General features: G+C 39.4%; 1 pseudogene; it reads left to right on the forward strand.

The window, feature by feature from the left end:
- Positions 1-22,596: 22,596 nt before the first annotated feature.
- On the forward strand, positions 22,597-22,936 carry LOC124503059 (transcription elongation factor A protein-like 8; annotated as a pseudogene).
- Positions 22,937-23,186: the final 250 nt, after the last annotated feature.

A 23,186-nucleotide genomic window follows, 5' to 3' on the forward strand; every position in this document is an offset into this window, starting at 1 on the left:
GACACAGTAAGATATGCACAAAAAGATGTTAAGTGACTTTAGAAGCAGTAAAATGATACCCCCCCCCTTTTCTTTGCTGATTCATAGGGGAAAAGAAACCCTGCACATATGGGGGCAATGGTGATTATTTCTTGTTGGCCAGGTTTGGGATATATTCATTTTTTTTTCTTTTTGTTTTTCTGTATTTCCTACAGTGTTCTATGAATCAGGTTCACATTGAGTACCTTAAAAGTAAATGAAAACAAGTTCTATGTTAAGATAGTCCTAATTCCACCCTGATAGTATTCTGATGATCTTAGAGAAATGGATCTAAGTGAAAAAGAAAAAGAAACCCATAGAATCCAGGTTGACTCCATAGGTCCTTCTCTGATGAGCTCACATTTTTAAAGATGTATAAAAATATAAAAGAATAAAACCTAAACCAGGGATACATAAAATAAAGTGTCTGATATTTTTAAAAAATGAGAAGAAAAATTTAAAGAAGCCAGAAAGCTGAAGCTCAGAGTGAACCTAGGCTTTCAAAAATGCTTAGCCTAGGGAAAAGGATTTGAAACAGCATGGAATAAGAAGAAAAGAATCCCTTTGGCTGAGTGCTTGGCAGCACCAGGGTGCTGTTGATGAATGGTCAGTACAGTGCAAGCTCCATCAGAGCTATTTTACATTCATCTTTTCTGCCAAAAGGAACGATGCTGGGACTGTTAAAGGAAGAACAAACATAAGTAGGAAGGAACTGAGACCCAACGTGAATGAACAGATCCGGGGACCTCCCTGCTCTGGATGAATTCTAATTTCCTGGCTAGAGCAGATACCTTTCTATGTTCCTGCACAAGAGAGGGCAGGTCACTGCCAGTGTTCATGGACCAACTGTGGTGGGCAACAGATGGGTTGCGGGCAAGCGCAGATCCTTGTTTGAAATAGGAAAGAAAGGTGAGGCCCTTAAACTTCAGTCTAGGGGGCAGGATTCTCAAATCATTTATTAAAGGGAAGGTTCTGAGGAGACCCAGAATAGGAAGCAGATACTCTCTTAAATAAAGGTGAAATAAATGGGAAAAAAAATAGTGCAAATGAGAGACATCTATGTTTACACTGCAGATGACAAGGGATGAAAGCAGGTCAAGGTATGATAACAGTGCCACCTACACACAGCTTGTGGGATGCTAGGAGATGGTGTATGAGAGAAACGGGGTAGAACAAGAGTTTCATGGAGTTGTTTCTAGGAAAAGTGCAGGGGATGGGCAAGGCTATAGACTAATTCTGGCATTTCAATCAAAGATGCAGAAATTGGTGATTCAGTGCAGACATCTAAGCTTAAGAAAGGATTCCGAGAAATCTGGAGGTTTGCTTGTGACTGTGGGCCTCGCTTCTGTACTGGATCTGAGTGAAGTTTGTTGATAGTCTGGTCTATTTTGGGGGCCAGGTCTTCTCAATGGCTAATAAGGGAAAGAGGATGAAATAACAAACACAATAAAAGGAGAAGATGTTGTAACTTCTATAGACAAAAAATATGAAAGCTGTTGTAAACTCCCAATTTTAGCCTTTTTTTCTTCATCCTTTCCATCTGTCTTCAAATATTTATGAAGCTACTACTGTAAATAAAGTTATGTTAAACACCAAGAATGTTCATTCATTTAACAAATACTTGTAAATGCTCACTAGCCACTGAGGATTTAGCAGTGATTAAGATAGGCAGGGTCCCCATTCTCATGGTACTTAAAAAAATTGTCTAATGTGGTAATGGGGAGAGTAGTTTTGGAAGGAGCAGAGGCAACATAAGCAAATGAGTGTGTAATCCATTAGGTTTTGACAAGTGAACTGCTGGTGAGGGGAGGGCTGTCCGAAAAGGTGACATTTGAGCAAAGAACTGCAAGAAGTGGCATGAGATCAGGACAGGGAAAGATATCTAAAGTTCCTACCTGAATGATGAATGGCGGCTTGCTCCAATAATGGAAGAGGGAAAATCTTGTAGCCAGAGGGAATGGCTTGTGCAAGTATGGACTCATCTAAGTGACCGAAGGAAATTTGGTTTGAAATGTAAAGTAGGAGTAGCCAAAGATGAACTTGCACATATGGAGGAGTCAAAACACAGACAGCCTTGTAACCTGACTCCAGGAGTCCAAATTTTCTCTTGGTGGCGGTGGGGACTCGTTAATGGTTTTAATCAGGGTAGTGATATGATCAAATTTTAATTCTAGATCTGCTTGCTGCAGGAGGTGCTTGTAATTGGATGTGGACAAGAGAGGGGAACAGGGAGACCACTTAGGAAGGTGTTGTGGTAATTCAGGCAAGAGCTGTTGGTGGCAGAAACTGGGCTGATGATAGAGGCACTTGAGAAGAGGAGAAAGATCAAGAGTGAGCTGGGGATGCAAGGAGAAGGAGGAGAGGAATTAGAATGATACCCATATCAAGAATGACACCTGGTGGATGGTGGTATATTCACCAGAGAGGCACAGCAGATTTGAAGTGAAAGGAGGAGTTGAGAGGAGGAAGAGCTCAGTGATGGCATCTGAATGAGTTCAGAATACATTTGGGCCACTAGGTGATAATGTCAAATGATTTCTGAGTAAAAGACTCAGATGGGAGTCTCAGATGGGAGAGGCGATTGGGCCAGACAACAGTAGATATTGCAAAGGCCAAAACTGATGAAGTCTGGGTTTGGATCCCTGTATAGTCACCTTCAAATGAGACAGTTGGATTAGATTTCATAGGTCCCTTTCAACTTTAAAACCTTGTGGCAGGGATGAAGAATAAAAACTGAGTTTGTAAGAAGAAAGACTTGGGAAGCGTTTTCTGTACCAACAAGTAATTTCTGTCTTTGAAGTTGATGGCTCAAGACTAACATCACCATATCATTGTGGCAGCAGAAATAGAACCAGGGTGGGGAAGGACGAGTAAATACTTTTTATACAAATCATGAGGAAAACAAGTATAAGTACTGAAAGGATATGGCCAGGAGAAGAGGGTTGTGAAGGTAAAACAAAATCTGTTATGAAACATGGGTATCATTTGATCAGGGTTATGGGAGTACAATAGAGAGAGTTTAAAAAAAGAAAGAAAGGGAAGATGGAGGAGATTTACCATCTTATGCATAAGGATCCTCAGAGGTAGTGGAAATGCAAACACCTGTAAGTGTAACAACAGTAATAAAAGTGGTAAAAGGGAGAACTGATCAGGAGAGAAAAAAAAAGCTTTAGGGAAGCAGAAAGGACAGTGGATGGAGAGAAAGATCTTTTGAGGTTATGAACAACTGGCTATGTAATGTATATAGAAATACTTCTGGTTTGCTTTGCAGTATTAAGATGACTGTAAATACACATTTATGGACTTTAATGCCTATGAGCATCAAATGTGATAACAGCTGAGCGTTCTTGGAATAGTGTAAAGTTCTTTATACATGTGAGGAATTCTTCTTAAGCTTTTTCGGTTAGAGAAGAAAAATACTCTTTTTGATGAGGTTACATTACTTGTGCTTCCCCACTTAAAACCACAAAGGATTAGATCAGACAAGTAAAGGTGTGTTTGTTTCTCACGCAATCCCCAGAGAAAGAGACATGTTGATGTGCCTTAAGTGGGGGAATTTGGGCAATTTATGCTAGATAATTTAGGACAATGATATTCAGGTTCCTCTGCGTGTCTTAGCTGTTCTACAGGGAACTGCTGTGTCTGTCAATTCTGGTAAAGGCTCAGTTTGAAGATTGTTTCATTCCTGTGAGGTCCTTTGATAAATCAACGAGTGTCTTAATACTCTGTAGACATGACCAAATGTGATTTGAAGAGAAATAACACTGGGAGGTAGAATTTGGAGAAGATATCATCCTCCTTTAGGGCTTTCCCAGCTGACATTGATTCAGGCCAATTGATTGAGAGAGACAGAGATCCATTATATTCACTGGAGGGAAAGCACATATTTATGAAAGTATTTTTTCCTGTTAGCTGGTTAATGCAGCTAATAAATTCTTGATTTTTCTTCTTAGCTGTGCATAAACTCCTTGAAGTCCACCTGGATGACTATCAACTTAGGTTCTTCCTTATCACCATCTCTTGGCCCCTGACAAAGCCAGTTTCTGTAGGCAGAGTCATGGCTGCCATGTAGCATTTTTATGGGAAAGAGAAAAGCCGACTTTCTGCTTCAGGTGTTCCCACACAGGTTTCTCTTAGCTTCTCCTTGCTTTCATATTGTTTTCTTTGATGTCTTTTCACCTGTATTTTTTGACAATAGTGATGTTAACATAGCACCTTAAGAACTTTTTTGAGGAGTGCCACTTTTAGAGAATCTTTTTAGAGAGTGCATCTCTTACGCCCCTGGCTATGCTTCTGAAAGAGAACATCCTTGCCCTCTTTCCTCCTTTCCATTCATTATTGTCTGTCCTCTTTCTTTTTCTTCCTCATGCATAGTTGGATGGTCAAGACTGGAGAGGTCAGGGTTACATTAATACCTGCCATGAATTCATTCCTGATCCTTCTCTCTTCTCCTACTTGGATCCTTGAGTCAAATGTCTGGGCTGTAAGAATTTCCCTGGAGGGATTCTTCCCTTCCTCCAAGGTGGCTGAGTAACATTCTACATGTGGCAGGCACATGACTGCACATTCTGCCTTTGCATGGGATTGGATGTTGATTGACAAGGCACCAATGGCAACTTTATTTTATATTCCCAGAGCTCAGTTAAGCCCTAGTCCTCACCAGGTGGCAAAGGCTAGACTGAAGGCCTGGAGAAACTGGGAGTGTCTGAATGAATTTTGATATTTAATTTTTCTCTGATTCATTTGAGAGGGAAAAAGGGAAGACTGTGGGTGGTACAGAGCCTCTGGAGTGTAAACGACACTCTGAAAGCATTCCTTCCTTTCTCAGTGGCTGTTCCCTGAACTAACTGAAACAGAGGGCCACAGAGAAAAAACTCCTAAGCTTTAAAATTTAACTGGTGTGTTTAGGGAATTGAGGGAGGGGGAGCATTCTTCAAACTGGTAGAAAGACCTCCAACATGGAAGTAAGAAAAATCCTTTAAAATAGCTGAAGACATACTAAATAAATAGGGCTACTTTGCCTTTCCCTTTTCTGACAAGATTCTTCATGTAGCCACCCAAACATAATTGCTGTGCTTGGGAATCTTGGGGACTCCACAAACAGCTGATAAATTGAAGACAGAGACTTGGAGGGCTGTGCTCATTGTGGCTGAACTCCAGAGAAGAAATGGCAAAGTATTCTTGCATATTCCCACATATCATAGCCCTTCTGCCACTGTACTATATTTCATTGCATCTGGGGTGCCATCAAATGTCATAGATGCCATTATTTTATTTTCCACCAAGAAATTAGAAAGTTATCAATGAAACTCTGATAAGCCTTTGATTGTAAGATGCATCCTAATTTTAGAAATATTAATATGTGAACAGCCTTAGAGATAGGTAAAATATAGTAATAAAAGATTTACAAATCCCAAGAGGGAAGAGAGACTGTCTACCCCTTCATTCAGTTCCCTTTCCCAAAACAGTGAGATGATGGCCTTCACTTCCTTGGGATTCTCTTTAGCAGGCCAAATAGACCTTAATTGGTTTACTTTATCTAGTTGATGAGTAGGAATAGACTTTGGCCTCCTGCATATCTTTTACAAGCTTTGGAAAGTTAGAATTATTCCCTAAGCCCAGAGATGAGCAAATTTGTGAAACAGATGGTATATGCTTTTCAGATGTCTCCATCTTCCTGAATCCAGTTCATTTTTGTGACACTCCGTTTATTATTCGTCCCAGCACTGTGTGCCTTCATGTCCCATAGTGACTGCCCAGGCTGCACTGTGGAACCTTGTCAGTGTGGGTATTTTTGGAAAGTACCCCAAGTTCCTTTATTTTTCATCTTCCACGTCAAAACTTACCTGTCCTGGATACTATTTCTATAGGCCCTTGTTAGATGACTACCTAGTTATTCCAAGATTGAAGTGATAAGCTGATAATAGCTTAGGTTAGTCCTCCCAAGAAACACATTTTAAGGCTAATTAGGATCTTGTTGAAGATTTTTAATCCTAGAGGTGATTATAGAGAGACCAAAATAGTTGAGAAAATATTTGACCTTTAGGGTATACTGTATTCTTCAAATCAGAGTACAGGTAACTCTTGAGCAACATGGTTTTGAGCTATTTATTCTTCAATAAACATATTGGAAACATTTTTGGAGATTTGTGACAATGTAAAAAAATTGTACACAAACTGTGAAGCTCAAAAATATTGAAAGAATTAAGAACAAGTATGACACGGATGCATAATATGTAGATACCACTCTATTTTATCATTTACTACCATAAAATGTTCACAAATCTATTATAAAAAGTGAAAATGTATCAAAACCTACACTCACAAATACAGCAGTAAATAGTGCCATTCATAGTTGAGAGAAAGGTAAACAATTGTAAGGATGCAATATTAAATCATAACTACATAAAATTCACTCTGGCTCATACTATACTACTTTAATAATGTCACAGCCACCTCCTGTTGCTATTGTGGTGAGCTCAAGTGTTGCAAGTATCTGCTTAAAATGCCATGTGACACTAATCATCTCCACGTGAGCGGTTCATCTCTCCAGTAAATTGCGTATCACAGTAAAAAGTGATCTCTTGCAGTTCTCGGCGTATTTTTCATCACATTTAGTGCAATACCATAAACCTTGAATAACACCATGGGACCCATACAGAGTGCCACGAGTGACGCTAGAAGTGCTCCCAAGAAGCAGAGAAAAGTCATGACATTACAAGAAAAAGTCAAATTGCTTGGTATGTATTGTAGATTGAAGTCCACAGCTGAGGTTGCCCACTGTTTCAAGATAAATGAATCTAGTGTAAAGACCATCGTGAAAAACAAAAAAACAGAAAAGGAAATTTGTATAACTGTTGATGCAGCTATACCAACAGGTGCAAAACGCCTTGCCCTTTTTTGCAAAATACTTTTTTATCATGTTGAAAATGCAACTTTTATGTGGGTACTTGATGGCTACAAGAAAGGCATACCTAAGGTCTCTAATATCATTTGAGAAAAAGAGAAGTCATCATGTGACAGGTAAAGGATCCAAAGCTAGAGAATTTAATGCCAGCAAAGGATGGTTTCATAATTATAGGAAGAAATGTGGCTTAAAAAATGTCAAGGTAATAGGAGAAGCAGCCTCTGTTGACTGTTAGGCAGCTGATGAGTTCCCAGTCACTTTTAAGAAAATAATTGAGGGGAAAGGATATCTGCCTGCACAGGTGTTTTCATGCAGATTAAAGTGTCCTATTCTGGAAGAAAGAATGCCACAAAGGACATTTATTAGTAAGCAAGAGAGGTGAGCACCAGGATTTAAGGCCAGAAGTGATAGGCTAGCTCTACTGTTCTGTGCACATGCAGTCTGCTTTATGATCAGGACTGTTTGCCCTTATTTGTAAAGGTGTTAACCCCTGTGCCTTGAAGGGAAAAAAGATAAACTCCAGCTGCCAGTCTTTTGGTTGTACACCAAGGAGGCCTGGACAAGAACCCTTTTTCTGGATTGGTCCCATCCAGGCTTTGTCCGTGAAGTCAGGAACTACCTTGCCAGTGAGGGACTGCCTTTTAAAGTTCATTTGGTATTGGACAGTGCCATTGGCCAACTAGAACCCCATGAGTTTAATACCAAAGGCATTGAGGTGACTTGCCCCAAATACAATGTCTCTAACTCAGCCTTTAGATCAGGGAGGGTCGTAAGTATCTAAAGGCTCATTACATACATTATTCCAAAGAAAGCGTTGTCAGTGGTATGGAAGAGAATCCCAATAGAGAGAACATCATGAAAATCATTGAAGATCATGAAATCAAATCATTGAAGATACCATTGTTGTTATTTGTTGATTGTTGATCAACAATATTGTTGATACCATTGTTGTTTCATCATCATGAAATCAAACCATTGAAGATACTATTGTTATAGAGAAAGCCATGAAAGCTGTGAAGCCTGAAACAATAAATTCCTGCTGGGGAAAAGTGTATCCAGATGTTGTGCATTGACTTCACAGTATTTATGACAGAGCCAATCAAGGAAATCATGGAAGAGATTGTGGATATGGCAGAAAAGGTGGGGGGGGGTGAAGGGTTTTAAGATATGGATCTTGAAGAAATTCAAGGGCTAATAGACATCACACCAGAGGAATTAACAGAAGACAACATGATGGAGATGAGTGCCTATGAACCAGTGCAGATGATGAGGAAGATGTAGAAGCAGTGCCAGAAAACAGAAAACATTAGTCTGGTAGAAGAAGTCCGATTGTTCAAGACTGCTTCTGACTTATGACATGGACTCTTGTATGCTATGGGCACTGAAGCTAAAGCAAATGGTGGAAGGATTGGTACCATATAGAAAGGTTTTTAGAGAAATAAAAAAGCCAGACACAGAAATTACATTGTATTTTCGTAAACTTATACCTAATGTGCTTGCCTCCCTGCCTTCCCTTCCATTTCCTTCACCTCTTCCACCTCTGCCACTCCTGGGACAGTGAGACCAACTATGCCACCACCTCCTCTTTGTCACCCTCCTCAGTGTGTAAATGATGAGGGCGAAGACTTTATGATGTACACACACACACACACACACACACACATGGAATTGACACCTGAAATGAAGCTTTCTAGCTCTGATGTAAGTCTTGGGGAGGATATTTATCAGCTCACATGTATTTCTCACTTATGAGCTCAGCCAGTTCTTTTTCGTCTGGGATTTCTTCATTTATTAGGTTATGGTGAAGGAAATAGAAAGTATATGGAATCTTGTTTTCAGAAGTATTTCAGTGTAATGCACCAGAGAGTTTGTCAGAAGTATTGGAGAAGGTGTTTGTGGGGAATAGTGTATGTTTATCTGAGGCTCTTCCTGGTTAATGGAGAAACAGAGAATTAGGGCTGGTGCTGGGCCAAACAAAGCAAAGGGAGATGGTTGAAGGGCTGGGAGAACATCTTTGTATGGCAGTGTTGAAGAATGGGTTAGCCTGAAAAATAAGAGTCTGATGGGTAACCTGGAGTGGTCATGCAGTGTGGTAGGAGTATAGTTGTAGAAAGGGTGTTTGCCAGCTGTTTTCCATCTCACTGAAGATGGTGGTTTTTGGGACAGAAGGAAATGCACATTTGCTTGAAGAAGGAGCTCCCAGGCCAGCCCACAAAGAAATGTACATGTTGAATGTTTATCATGCAGTAGATGTTCCTGTTTGGGGGTTGCCCATCTGTGGTTGAGTTGGGGGCTACAAATTTCCTGCTCTCAAGCAGCAGACTGGTGTGGGAGGTGGCATCCTCTTAATAGTGAACACTTAAATAGTGTCCTGATGGAACCTGTAGGCACTTACATATATTAGCTTATTGTCCCCATTTTACAAATGAAGAACTAAGGCCTGGAGAAGTTCTGTAAATTGCCCAGGATCATACAGCTGGCAGTGATTTATAAGCTGCTTTTAGTGCAAGGATTCACACCATACACTTTGGCTCCAGAATCCACACCTGAATCATAATACTGTGCTCTTTCTCCAATTATTCTCTTGCTGGGCAGAATAAATTAATCTGGAAAAAGAGAAGTATGAAAGAGAACTTTCCTGGGTTACTCAATTTGAGCTCCCTAGGATGCAACTATGGCCACTGAAAAATTCTCGCTCCTGAGCTGTGTGGTTTGTTGGTGTGTGTGTGTTTGTTTGTTTGTTTGTTTTTTCTAAACTTTGAGAGCAGCACTGTGGGTTCATCCTGTTTGCATCCCCAGTGAAAAATGCAGTCCTTGATAGGAAGAATGAAAGATTGAATGAATGACTACATGAATGTATGGTTGGATGTATACATGAATGTTTACAGTTGTTGTCAGCTTAGTTTGGGAAGATAAACTGGAAAGAGAAAAAAACCCCTCCAGGTAAGGGACATACTGTTTTGTCCATGGTTCCAGAGAATCTTCCTAGACTTAGCAATAGCCAGAATTCAAGACTGTTTCTTCCAATGAATTCAAAGATCATGCTTGTTACGACCTTACCCATCATTTACTGTCTCCACAAAGACCTCTGAGACTTACTCCTTCCATGCCAAAAGTCTGTTTCTTTGCTGTCTCCCAGCCCTTTTGCATGCGCTTTGTATATCTGATATGGAATGACTCCTCTAATGCTAATGAATTCTAGTATAAAATGAAATCTGAGGGGCGCCTGGGTGGCGCAGTCGGTTAAGCGTCCGACTTCAGCCAGGTCACGATCTCGCGGTCCGTGAGTTCGAGCCCCGCGTCGGGCTCTGGGCTGATGGCTCGGAGCCTGGAGCCTGTTTCCGATTCTGTGTCTCCCTCTCTCTCTGCCCCTCCCCCGTTCATGCTCTGTCTCTCTCTGTCCCAAAAATAAAATAAAACGTTGAAAAAAAAAAAAAAAGAAAAGAAAAAAAAATGAAATCTGTGAGGGTTAGACATTAACTCTTCAGTAGAGGTAACAGTTTATGTCTTATTTCTTTCATTCCTTGCGTGTTTTGAAATGGTATTTGAGAAATACCATTTACATTAAATGGATTTTAATATTTCCTCCCAATATCAAGGAGGTGAGCCAGTGCCAGGTGCAGAAAGGGGACTTAAAGCACCACACCGGGCTTATTGTAATACCTGTTGCTAATTTTCATTGTTTAGAAAACAGAAATCTGGATTTTGCCACTGTGATGTTAATCACCCCATGTAATAATAACTGTGTTTATTAACTCATTTTATTACAGAGAATATAATGTGAACCTCTTGGTTCTTAGTCCTCTACTTATTCCTCTAAACTGGTATTCTGTTGGAGACTAGTCTAAGAAGTCATGGTAAATGACAGCAGTCACAAGAAAACTTATTGATCACTAGTAAGTTAGAGTCTTCAGGGGAATCTGTCTAAAGCAGTGGTTCTGAGAATCTAGCCTGTGGGTCATGTGCTATCAGAATCAGGTTGAATTCTTATTTAAAGTGTGTATTCCTGGGCTTCTCCTGAGAACTAAATCAGAATACTTGCAGGGCCAGCTCAGGACTCTGCCCAGTCCTCACATTTATCATGTGATACACCCACAAATTTAGCCGGCTGTCTGGTCAAATGTTTTCCTACAGTAGAAAACAATTATTTTTTTAAAAAAAGGAACCAATTGTTGAGTAGGCTTTTTGCATAAAAATGGTCTTAGGAGATGATTTAGTTCCATTCCCTTCAGTTACTTTCCTAAGGGATTGTTCTTTTTGTTTGTTTTCATCTTTCTGGACATTTAAAATGACATTTAAAAGGAGTAAAAGAAAAGAGTAGTACACTTTATAAAACACTGGTTTCTTTGAACTGCAATTTGGGCTGGGTTATATATATGTACATAAAAATTGTTTTCATATACATATAATTTGTTTTCAATTTGTTAACCTCATACAGTTACGACAGACAAAGTACATGTACAAAGGGGTTCCCTCTGGAAACTGGCTTGCCTAAAATGGGTAATCCTACATAGAAGTAATTGGGAAAAGAACGAGTTTGGAAGAAACTTTCTGTCTTACTTAGTTTCCTTTTGAATCATGTTTTAATGCCTTTTCCCACAGCCCTTTTTCTTCTTTGGAGTTTTCCATATGGCTTTCAATGTAAATCCTGAGATGGGGTCTCTCAGAGCAGGATTGCAGAGAAGCACCATAACCAGTGACCAGAGATCTGGGACCCAGAGTCTAAGCCCCTGCTCAGGTTTCTTCTTAGCTTTCCCACTCAGGCTCTATGGGCATGACTCCTCCCTCTTGGCATTTTTAGGCTCCACGTTGCCTCTAGGTGCACGATGAGATGCTCAAGACAGTTCTTAAGGTGTGTATTTTGTCATTGCTACAAAAGCAAAATTTACATTCCATCAAAGCATCATGAAAGTACTGCAGAGTTATTTCTTAAAAAAGGTATACTCATAAACAGAAGTTTCCTTGGATCCAGAGGATAACATTTTTGCCAGGAGGATACTAATCAAGGGTGACCTGTTGCCTTGTTGAAGCCCAGTTTTTTTCTTAGAGACTGTTTCAAATGGGATTAATATTGGAATCTCAAAAATAGAGGCTCTTTTGGCTAACAACAGATACTAGAATCTGAAGGTCCAGTGGGTGCTCTGAAGCACTGAGAGATAAAAAGGATTTTCCAAAATCACATAGCTAATCAGTGGCAGAGCTACTGAATCAAGTCTCTCAACTTCTGATCCAATGTTCAACTTAGAGTAGCATCAGAAAGAGGCCTGTCTCTTCTATTGCAGATCTTTTTTGTATTCTCATTAGAATGGTTGAAAAGTGAAGGAGGCCACAGCTGGATTTCCGGGCATCAATGATTCAGGTCAAGAGGATGGCATCCCTCAGGCAAAACTGCACCTGGAGTCTTTGTTGTTGTTTTTCCAGGAGAAGCAGAAACATTTTTTAAATCAAGGATTGGCCATTATACAAATCGTACTGTCCCAGTGTCCTTGTAAATTGTATTAAGGCTAAAAAATTAGAATATAGAAATAGTTTGTTTTTCACTTGCATTGTGGTGTGGTTCTCCAGTTGGAAAGTGACAGCCCTTCCAGTATTAACTGTGTGGTGTTGGTACAGCACCTACCCTTTTGTGTTGTTGTTTTTTCTCATCCTTAAAATGGGCCTGAGAGGATCTGCTCTACCTAGCTTCTGACATAGCTATGTAGAAGAAATGAGAGAACTGTTGTTGCAATATCTCAAAAACTAGAAGAATTCCTGAGATCTGATACAACTGTTACACATTTCAAGAGACAACAGCCACTGAAAGAAAAATGAGGAAAAGGAAAAAAAGACAACAATAAGAGATAAGACTACCCCTCATCCTCCCTTTACAGCTTTAGCAAGCTGGCCAGCCATTCTAAATTTTATTTATGCATTTTATAGGTGAATCAGTGGGTAAAATGTCCATATATCATTCTCAGTTGTTTCTTGGCCCCCTGATTCTTCAAAATTCAAAGTCATAGCATCTCCCTAGGATATTTCCTTCCCTCGTTCCCTGTGTTTTGAGTGGAAAGCTCCAGAAAGGTACAGTGACTACCCAATGATGTAAAATTTTCCAAAGATTCAGAGAGCCAAAGTCAGCTCAGTGAGAAAACAAATAAGAAAATACTAAAATAACACTGAGGGCAGAGGCCCTCATAGAACCTGCCAAAAAGATATGAAGTTTGATTAGAATAATTATTTTAATTGAATTATCATTTTAAATCAATTAAGGGGAAGGATTTCAGTGGAAGGATGCCAAGCCCTACGCATGGGATCCATTTGTTGGGCAGCATGTTGGGAGCCTAAATAATCGTACACTCATGCCCTCTTTAATAAACACACATTCACAAAACCTCTCACAATTGATCTTCACACCCAGGACTTTAGACATCAGCTCTGCTGAGCCCTGTAATGGGATAACTCAGGGTGATTATGTGGTTTAGTAAATATCCATAAATTAAGGATAGTGTTTGAAGGCTGCCAGTAACGACCTCAGTTTCCCAGTATCCCCCAGAGGAGTGAATTAATTCTTCATAAGAGTGTGGGGCAAAGGCAAGCTAGGATGGAGAAGATTAGTTCCTTCTTTTTCTCCCCTCCCATAATTGGTTACCTTCCTGGTCCTTCCCAGGACACTGGAAGTGTTTCACCAAATCTCTGGGTCTCAACAATAACGTACTTCGAAAGGGAGGCTGATTACATTGACTGAAATCCATCCTGGCACAAGGCTTTTGCTGCAGCTGGTTCCATTTACATTTTGTATTTTTGGAGCTTGTGCCTGTTCCAGGGAGGGATGGGATAATTGATTTAAATCAAATTATGAAACGTGATACTTTGAATTCCTGAAAACATGTTTCCTGGCACTGCATTCAGCAGTGGAGTCCTCACAGGTACGGTGGAATGGGATGAGTGAGGCTGAGGCTTTCTTGCACTGTGTGTGTGTGTGTGTGTGTGTGTGTGTGTGTGTGAGAGAGAGAGAGAGAGAGAGAGAGAGAGGGAGGGAGGGAGGGAGAGGGAGAGAGGGAGGGAGAGACACTTCCACACTTTTTGTTTAGAGGTTGGGCTGGGGTCTCTGCCTGAAACCACTAGGAGATTCTGGTCTCCCTTTGTCAAGGGTGAGAAGCTGCCATCACATCACTGCTGTACCCCTTGCCAGGTGTAGCCATTGATTTTAATAGTGAGCTTCTCGAATTGTATCTCTTTGATCACAGAGCTGAAATTAAAGGCTATGCATCGTGTAAATGACAAAGAAAATAGATGGGGGCTCAGGAAAAAATGCTAATAACTTTAAGACTTCACTGTGTCACACATTCATTTCCATTTGGAAAGACAATTTGCCTCCTAGATTTTAAAAGCTATTTTAGAACAGTTTCAAAATCAAGATCCTTAATGTTGCTTTGCTCCCATCTGTAGCCTAAATTATTTGTAATTAAGTTAAATAGCTTCATATAAATAGTAGACCTATGCAGTTGGGGGAATGATTGTTTCACATACTTCCATGCTTTGTGGAATTGTGAGTAGCAATAGCATCTTTCAAAAGCAGCCCCCACTCTATTTGGTGCAGAACTTTGATATGGAATTTTGGAAAACTATCCTTCCTCTAAATATTACTAGTGATTCACTTTAGACCCTGAGTCCATTGGCATATCCAGATTTGAATTATATCTCTGCAACTTATTTCACAAGCTTGAGCAAGATATTTAGCCTCTTTGTGCCTCAGTTTCCTTATTTGTAAAATGATGATTATAATAATACCAACCACACAAGATTATTCATAAAGCACTTACAACAGTTTATAGTCTGTAGCAAGGCTATTATTTTTTCTTTAGTCATTATTGAAGAAATAATAACATCCATCCTAACAATCTATAATTCTTGGAGTGCTTCCAGCCATTTATTTGAATGGCTTGTTGAACTTTGACATCTTCACTCAACATGGGTAAGCACTCTTCTTTTCTGGACACTCCGTCCATTGCAGGGAGCAGCTTGGGAGGGTTGGAAGGTCTTGCAGCCTTGCTGGCTACTTTGAGCTATTGGACCTTGGAGTTTTATCTCACTGGAAATGAAGCCTACTGAAAGGAGGGTCTCTTTAAAACCCTATCCTGACTGACCTTATACTTACTTATAGGTAAACTTATGAGCAAATACGGAACGCTCAGACCAGGAGTTAATTTCAGGAGACCAGTGCTTACTATGTCACCAGTTATTATAATTTATTCAGAAAAGTGTGTGGCTTCTTCCAGCTTCTGCCCAGCAGCTTATCCGGGTTTGCGTTCTACAAAGCGTTTATTTTTTAGATGAATCAGACTTGATGACACTGTTTCCCTCCTAGGGGAGCCCATACACCTTTGCTCAGGCTTGACATACAGCCCACCCACCTACCCCTTACCCCCATTCCCAGGCCTTGGGAACACCAGGGCAGATCAGGAAAAGGCTCATATTTAGGGTAGGAAAAGATTTACACAACTTTGCCTTCAGGGCACAAGTTCAGTGAAATATAGGGGAGCCTAACTTAATGCTCAACTCTTTTAAGATAGACCTATCAAATAAAATTAAGTGCTTAGAGTGACTATTAAAATTAATTTTGATCAAAGTGATACATGTACATAGTTAAAGTCAAACAGCACTGACAGTCTGTTGCTCCCATTCACACTTCCATTCCCCCAGAGAAATCTCTTTCAGTACTCTAAACTGTTTCTTCTAGTGTTTATCTCCATATTGCCAAAATAATACTCTTTACTCTTATTTACCAACTTTAGACACTATATGTTGGCTCTTTTTTTTAAATGTTTATTTGTTTTTTGACAGGAGAAACAGAGCATGAGCAGGGGAGGGGCAGAGAGAGAGAAACAGAGAATCTGAAGCAGGCTCCAGGCTCTGAGCTGTCAGCACAGAGCCTGACATGGGGCTCGAACTCATAAGCCGTGAGATCATGACCTGAGCCGAAGTCGGATGCCCAACCGACTGAGCCACCCAGGTGCCCCTGTGTTGGCTCTTTTATAATGATTGAATTCTCTTAAACCATGACCCTTACTTCTTCCCCCAACATCTCAATATAGTCATATCAAAAATTCTAATTAATAGAATTTCCATTATCACAATGATGCAAATATTATCAGTATAGAATTAGTATACTATGGTTCTAATAATTGTCCTATTTTTACACATATATGGATTTCTACATACTTGTCAGGATGAGCTACATTTTGTTGGGTAACAACCCTAACATCTTGGTGGGTCAAAACAACAGAGATTTCTTTTTTGCTCATGTTGTATGTCCACTATGGGTCAACAAAGGGAGTGGCGGAGGGACTCTACTCATTGGAATCCCTAGGGGTCCTTGGCTTTTGGGGAACCCACCATCTTGAACCTGGTCAGTCAGAAAAGTGCTCTGGAGGGCAACCAGCATTTAAACGCTCTGGCTCAGGGGCGCCTGGGTGGCTCAGTCGGTTAAACGTCCGACTTTGGCTCAGGTCATGATCTCATGGTCCGCGAGTTCGAGCCCCGCGTCAGGCTCTGTGCCGACAGCTCAGAGCCTGGAGCCTGCTTCTGATTCTGTGTCTCCCTCTCTCTCTGACCCTCCCCCGTTCATGCTCTCTCTCTGTCTCAAAAATAAATAAACACTAAAAAAAATTAAAAAAAAATAAAAATAAAAATAAACGCTCTGGCTCAGATGTGAGACACATCACGTTTGCTTACAGTTTGTTGGCCTGAACTACTCACATGGCTCCACTACCCACAAGATGCCTTTAAAGAGCAGTTCTGCCATGGGTCTGAAAGGCGGAAAGCTAAAAATATTTGGTGAAAAGAAGTTAAAATTACCCCTGAATCTTTTAATTTTCCCCGTTGGTCTGTTTTATGCAATCACTTGTGTTTCCCAAATGTTTAAATTTAAATTGAAGACCTCCTGCACAGCTGTCACAATGGAGACTTTCCTTTGCCATTCCCTACTTAAATGTTTTTCCTTCTTAGTTCATTCCTTTTCATCAGTGGTGTACTATTTCAGTAGCTTCCTAAGAAAGTATTTAGGGGAGCTAAAAGATACAGGCAAGTTATAGCTGAGTTTTTCATAGCAGTCTTCCCTAGTCTTACCTCGAACTAATTTTTAGCTTGGCTGCATAAAGGATTTTGGGTTGGAAATCACTCCTAAGAATTTTAAAGGAATTCTTCCATTGTCATCTAGCATTTTATTACTGTTGAGAAGTCCCATGTCATTCTGATTCATGTGACCTAGATTTTCTGAGTGGATTCTTTTTAGAATTTTCACTTTATTCTTATTCTGAAATTTCACAATGATGTGCCTTGGTATGAGTCTTTTAAAAATGATTTTTTCTTCAATATTCTGTGTTCAGCTGGGGTTCTAAGAATGTGGGGACATTAGAGCATTCATAATTTTAGTCTAGAGAAATTTTCTTACATTTGATAATTTCTATCTCACTTTTTTTTTATGGAACATTTATAAATTAGATGCTGGATTAACCAGGTTTATCTTCCATGTATCTTTGTTTCTCTGCTATTTGCCATTACTCTGGCATCTTAATTTTTTTTTTCTGTAGGAGGTTTGCATGATTTTATTTTCTGAATCTTGTACTGATTTTTTAAAAAAATGGATTTATCATAATTTTAGTTTCCAAGTACTCTTATTTTTCTCTGTTTGTTCCTTCTCTGTAGCATCCACTTGTTTTATGGATATAGTATCTTCTTATCTCTCTGAAGATATTAGTTATAGTTTGTGAAACTTTGTTTTATTCCTACATTATCTAGCTCTCTTTTACCCTGTTGGTTCTTCTCTCTTTTCATTCTGGAGACTTTCCTCAAATCTGATAGTCTGTGAATGTCTGTTCACATTTAGGAATGGGGTTGACTGAGAGCTTTGTGAACCTGTTAATAGGCAAGCTACACTGTGATGTCACTGTACAGACAGTAGTAGCATTTTCTTTGTGGAGCCCATATATGAGTATATGAAAGTCTGGGACTATTTGTCATCTCCAGCAAAAAATCTAGCAGCAAGAGCTCTGAGGGTGGGGCATACACTTTGCTATAGGAGTTCTTGAGACAGGACAAGTGAAGTAGGCTCATTAACAGGCTCACAAAACTTCCTTAATCCTCTAGCTTTTACATCTTCATACTACCCATCCCTTTGCTGTGGTTGGAATCTCTCTACTTTATTCCTTTAATAAGGACACAATTACAATCTTTTTGCCTGGGGATTATGTGGTGTGAGGAAAGAGATTTAAGGAGGCAACTAATATATATGGATATTTTTACTACTCCCCCGTCCCTGAAATCTCTATTTAGACTTGAGCCTTATACTTGCCTTGTGCAATATCCAGCACTGTTGGTTCCTGAGCCTCTTAAGGATTCTGTAAGGGATCATCACTCTCTTCCCCTTCTGGTAGCTCCCTTTGCAAGGACTTTTGGTTCTAATTTTCCCTGCTCAGCTAGATTGGTCACCACTCCTCCTTGATATATTCTTTTTTTAAAAATGTATTAAACTTTTCATCTGCTGATATCTCCTCTCCAGCCTTCTTGTCCTGAGGACTTAAATCTTTTTTATTCCTTTATCATTGTTTTAATGGGGACTCAGGAAGAAGAAAGGTTCAATGTCTGTGGTCAGGAAGCCATATTTAACTGGAAATCTCTTTTATAAAATAAGTTACTTCATAGCTTTGGTGACCAATTCTTTACCTTCCCATGTTGTTCACAACTGTTTTTTCTCTAAGCAGTCTGAGCCCTGGGCAAGAAAGGTCAGCCCTTTCTCAGGAGAACTTCAAATTCTAGGCTTAAGACTATGGTAAACTCTAGTGTTCTGGCTTAAAAGTAGCATTGCTTAGTTGTTTTAAAGCATGGGCTTTATCTGAGAAGGCTGGGGTTTGCATTTCAGCCCCATTGCTTTCCAGCTGTGTGACCCTGGGCACGTTTCTTATTCTTTCTGTTTTCTCAGTTATAAACTATGGGTAATAATAGTGCCCACCTCCTAGGGTTGATATAAGAATTAAAGAAGTTAATACATGACCTTTAAAGCGCATATCAATTATAAAATATGGGTAATCATAGTGCCTACCTCCAAGGGTTGATATAAGAATTAAAGAAGATAATACATGACCTGTAAAGTCCGTAGCATGGTGCCTAGCAAATAAAAAGTATGCAGTGATAGTGGTCATTATTATCCTTATTTGAAATATTTGAGTATTTCAGGTTGTGTTGTACCTAAAGTTTTTTTAGCTCATTTCAGAATTCTCAAAAAATAGCAAGTTGAATCTATGACTTCGGATCGCTCTCAGCAAGCACTGTTCTTGAATCTGAGTTTAGTTCAATTTCTAGAATCGGTATTCTGTGCTCTTCGGGTAGTAAACCTATTTTCACTGGCAAGTTTAACGCTTAGTGATCTTGCAAGCTCAGAAAGGCTGAGCCATATCCCAGAAGGTTGAAGTTAGTGTCAACCCATAGTTTAGAGCAGATGCTGGCAAACTTTTCCATTAAAGAGCCAAATAATAACTATTTTTGTTTTTGTGGCGCATACAGTCTCTTTCTCAGCTATTCACTTATGCCATTAGAGTGTGAAACCCTCCATAGACAATGTGTAAACAAATGGACCTGGCTATGTTTTAATGAAACTTTATTTACAAAAAAATGGTGGCACTTGGGTTTGGCTGTTGGTTATAGTTTGCCAAATCCAGGCTTAAAGCATAGTGGAGAAGAAAGGGGGACAGGGGAAGGTGTAATGAAACCAACAGGAGTTCACTGCTTGGTGAGTCAGAAATTGCACCAGATTGAGTTGCCTCACAAAGAAAACTTTATTTGCAGCAAATAAGGAGATCATGGGGGAATTGTTTCCAAAGCTTTGACTCTCTGAGCAAGGGTGGATGGGTTCCTTTTATTTAGGTTAGGATGAATATCTAAATAGGGAAGCCCTGCCATTGTATGTAGAGGTGGCATAGGGTTTGGCATGAGCCTTGAGGCAGCATGCCTATGCATACATTGTGTTCTATGAATGGGGCTTGTGCTCCTCTTTGGGCAGGGACTTTAGTATTATAATGAGGTAAAGGAAGTTGTCTGTCATTCTAGAGGTCATTCCCTGGTCTGTCACTGTAGGCCTCAGTCAGGGGTTAAACTGGTCTGGGCCAGTTGGAGGTCACTATCACTGGAGGGGTAGTTTCGCTTTTCATTTGCCTGACTTAAGGGATTAGCTGGAAAGAAGAGTTTAAGGAAAAATGTGGGACAAAGGTTGATGAATAGAAGCAGGTGGGCAATAAAGGTCAGGTGTTGGGGTCTAGTTGCTGACAAAGGGAGGAAATAAGAAGGAACAGAAATGCATCGCTTCTCGGCCTTTTGGCTAAGATCATGTGTGAAGAAGGAACAGAAATGTACCCATGAAGAGAGAAGTCAGGCCTCTCAAAAGCAATTTGGTAATTTAAAGGAAGCTTGAGGATGCTGACTACCCCCACTCTATCTGGTTGTCTTCTGATGGTGAACCTTGGGAAAAGTAGGAAGAAAGAAACAGTTTTTTTTTAAGTTTTTGTTTAAATGCCAGTATAATTAACATACAGTGTAATACTAGTTTCAGGTATACAGTTCAGTGATTCAGCACTGAAATAAACGTTTTTGAGTTGTATTCTGAGAATCTTCACATTTTCCCCCTTTTCCGTCACCTTCTTCTTTGACTCCCCTTTCCTTGGTTAGGTAGTGACTTCACACTTCTTCCCCTGTTCCTAGCAGAGCCCATTAATATGAAAGGGTAAATTACTAGTAATAGTTTGGATTATTACTCCTTTTAGGGAATCTGTACTTTAAAAAAATAAAATGAAAGAATATGTTTTTTCCTCTTAAGACATTGTTTTGTTTTTGTTTTTCGTAATGTATGCAATGGACACACCTCATTTCTGAGCCTCATCCCACCCTTTATCCTGTCTGGGGGTGTGGTTCAGAGATTGGGTGGGGAACCATGGTTTCTGTTGCAAATATTACTTGGTAATAAAAACAATGCCTCAGTAATTTGAGTTGTTTTGAAACAGTCATGTCAAAATGTCCTTTTTCATCAAAAACAAACGTTTAACTTTCTAACAGGGTGATTTGATTGGATAACCCCAGTGGAATATATTCCAATAGAAAAAATAACCACACACACAAAAAGCTGAAAATTTTTGGTAATCATATTATTGATGATAGTGCTTATATTCCTTTCCTGTATATGGGATAATTTAAGTGAGTATTATTTTCGTTTGTTTAAAATTAACATTTTCATAGTAGTTAAAAAAAGCTAAAGGTATAAGATCAAGGAGATAAAGTAAAAATCCCAAAATCCTGAATTTGAATCAGAAGAATCAGTATAAATTCATAGTATTCTTTCTTTAAAAAAAAAAAAAGACATTTTCAAGCTCTGTTTTCAAAAAAGACTTGGAAATAATAATTTCCCCAGTATCAGTGTGTACCCCGTGCATCTGGATTCTGTTCACTAAATATCATTTCTTACTAAGGGATGACATCTCCTTGGAGAAATGGATAATTCCCTGTATGGGGAAAGAAATGTACAAGATTAGCCAGGAACATCTTGTTAGACCAGATAGTAATAAAAGCTCCCAGTAATATGTGGATTATTTTAAAAAGACTCAGGAGACAATTTAAATAAACTACTTAGAAAAGATGGGACAATTTTAAGCATTAATAAGAATTGAATGCAATTGATTTAAGCATAGGGAATGTGTTTAAATCCACGGGTTCATAATGGTACTTTAAAACAACACATACACACAAACACATACAGAAATACTCTCAACTCTTCATTGGCTGCCTTTGGAGAACACTAGGAAACTACCTTATTTTAAAAACTGGTAAGTAGACAATCTAGCATGTATCCTGCTGTTCCTATATGATAACTAGGGAGTTGGTAAGAAGTTTCTCTTTACAGGAATGTTTCAGTTAATAAAAAAGAAGCAATGGTAGAATTAGAAAATTATGATTTTGTAAAAAAAGAAAATTATGATTTTGCAATCTGGATGGATCTAGATCAGGAGTCAATAAACTTTTTCTGTAAGGGACCAGATAGTGAATATTTTAAGCTTTGTGGGCCCTATAGTCTCTGTTGCAACTATTCAAGTCTGCATTGGAGTGTGGAAGCAGCCATTGGCAAAGGACGTGATTGTTTCAGTAAAACTTTATTTATAAAAACAGGGTGCACTGGTTGGATTTTGTCCATAGGCTGTAGTTTGCAGACCCCTGATCTAGATAATGATTATCAGTATCTGATAATATCACAATAAAAGAGACACCAGGTTTTGTTCCTCCTAATGGAGGTACATGGCTCATCTTGGGGGGGGGGAAACCAGAATCTGATGAGGCTTTTTGATTTAACTACCAATTTTCAGAGAATAAAAGGAACAGAGGAACATATTAGAAAATGCAGGAAGAAGCAGTCAGCAAAATCTAGACTTTGGGAAACTCCAGAGAACAAACAACTTTTTAAACAAATTTTCAAGAGGGAAAATAATATGGAGGAGTAATCTAGAGATTAAAAATGACTTAAGAAACATATCACATAGTTTATAGTCTAGGGCTTGTTTCCCTGTAGGAGCTCTGTATTGCTGGAGAAGGAGCAAAAGTGCCCTAATCCTTTTAGGATTAATTTATTCAAAAGAAATAACAGAAAAATACTCAACATGCAAAAAGAAAATGAAGGAAAACCACAGAACATGCCAACAGGTGGAGGCACACTGCCCTTCAGAAGATGTACCACAGGAGGCAGAGGGAAATCCTCAGCCTTCTGAAGGTATAAGCCAGGAAACAGGAAGCCTTAGAGGAGGGCTGACCCATCCTGGCCTGGGGTTTAAAGAGGACACTCCCATGAGGCATTTGGACCTGGAAGAAATAATAAGAGGCGTAGATGAGTGGGAAACGCTTAAGAAAGAGATAAGAGGAGTAAGAAACAAGTTTGCGATGATGCATTGGAAGCAAAGACATTCATGCAGCTGTTCTCATCCTGTGTGTTCTAGACCGTAAATTCTTTTTTTTTTTTTTTGTCTGATATTAAAATCTGGCCCCTGCTTTCTTTCTGTGTTTTCTGATGTATCTTTGACATTTGTTTTACTTTTAATCATCTGGTGGAATTTTTTTTTAGGTAGTGTCCTTGTTACCAGCATCTCACTGGATTTTGTGTTTTGACCCATTATGCAGATCTGTTTTTTAGTTGGAAAGTTTTACACATATGCGTGAAAATTTATTCATTCTATATTGCAAAGTTAAACATAAC

Source organism: Lynx rufus, unplaced genomic scaffold (assembly GCF_022079265.1).
Source record: "Lynx rufus isolate CCGP_SWC_20201006 ecotype Redwood Valley unplaced genomic scaffold, mLynRuf1.p SCAF_8, whole genome shotgun sequence".
In the NCBI taxonomy this organism is placed as follows: Eukaryota; Metazoa; Chordata; class Mammalia; order Carnivora; family Felidae; genus Lynx; species Lynx rufus.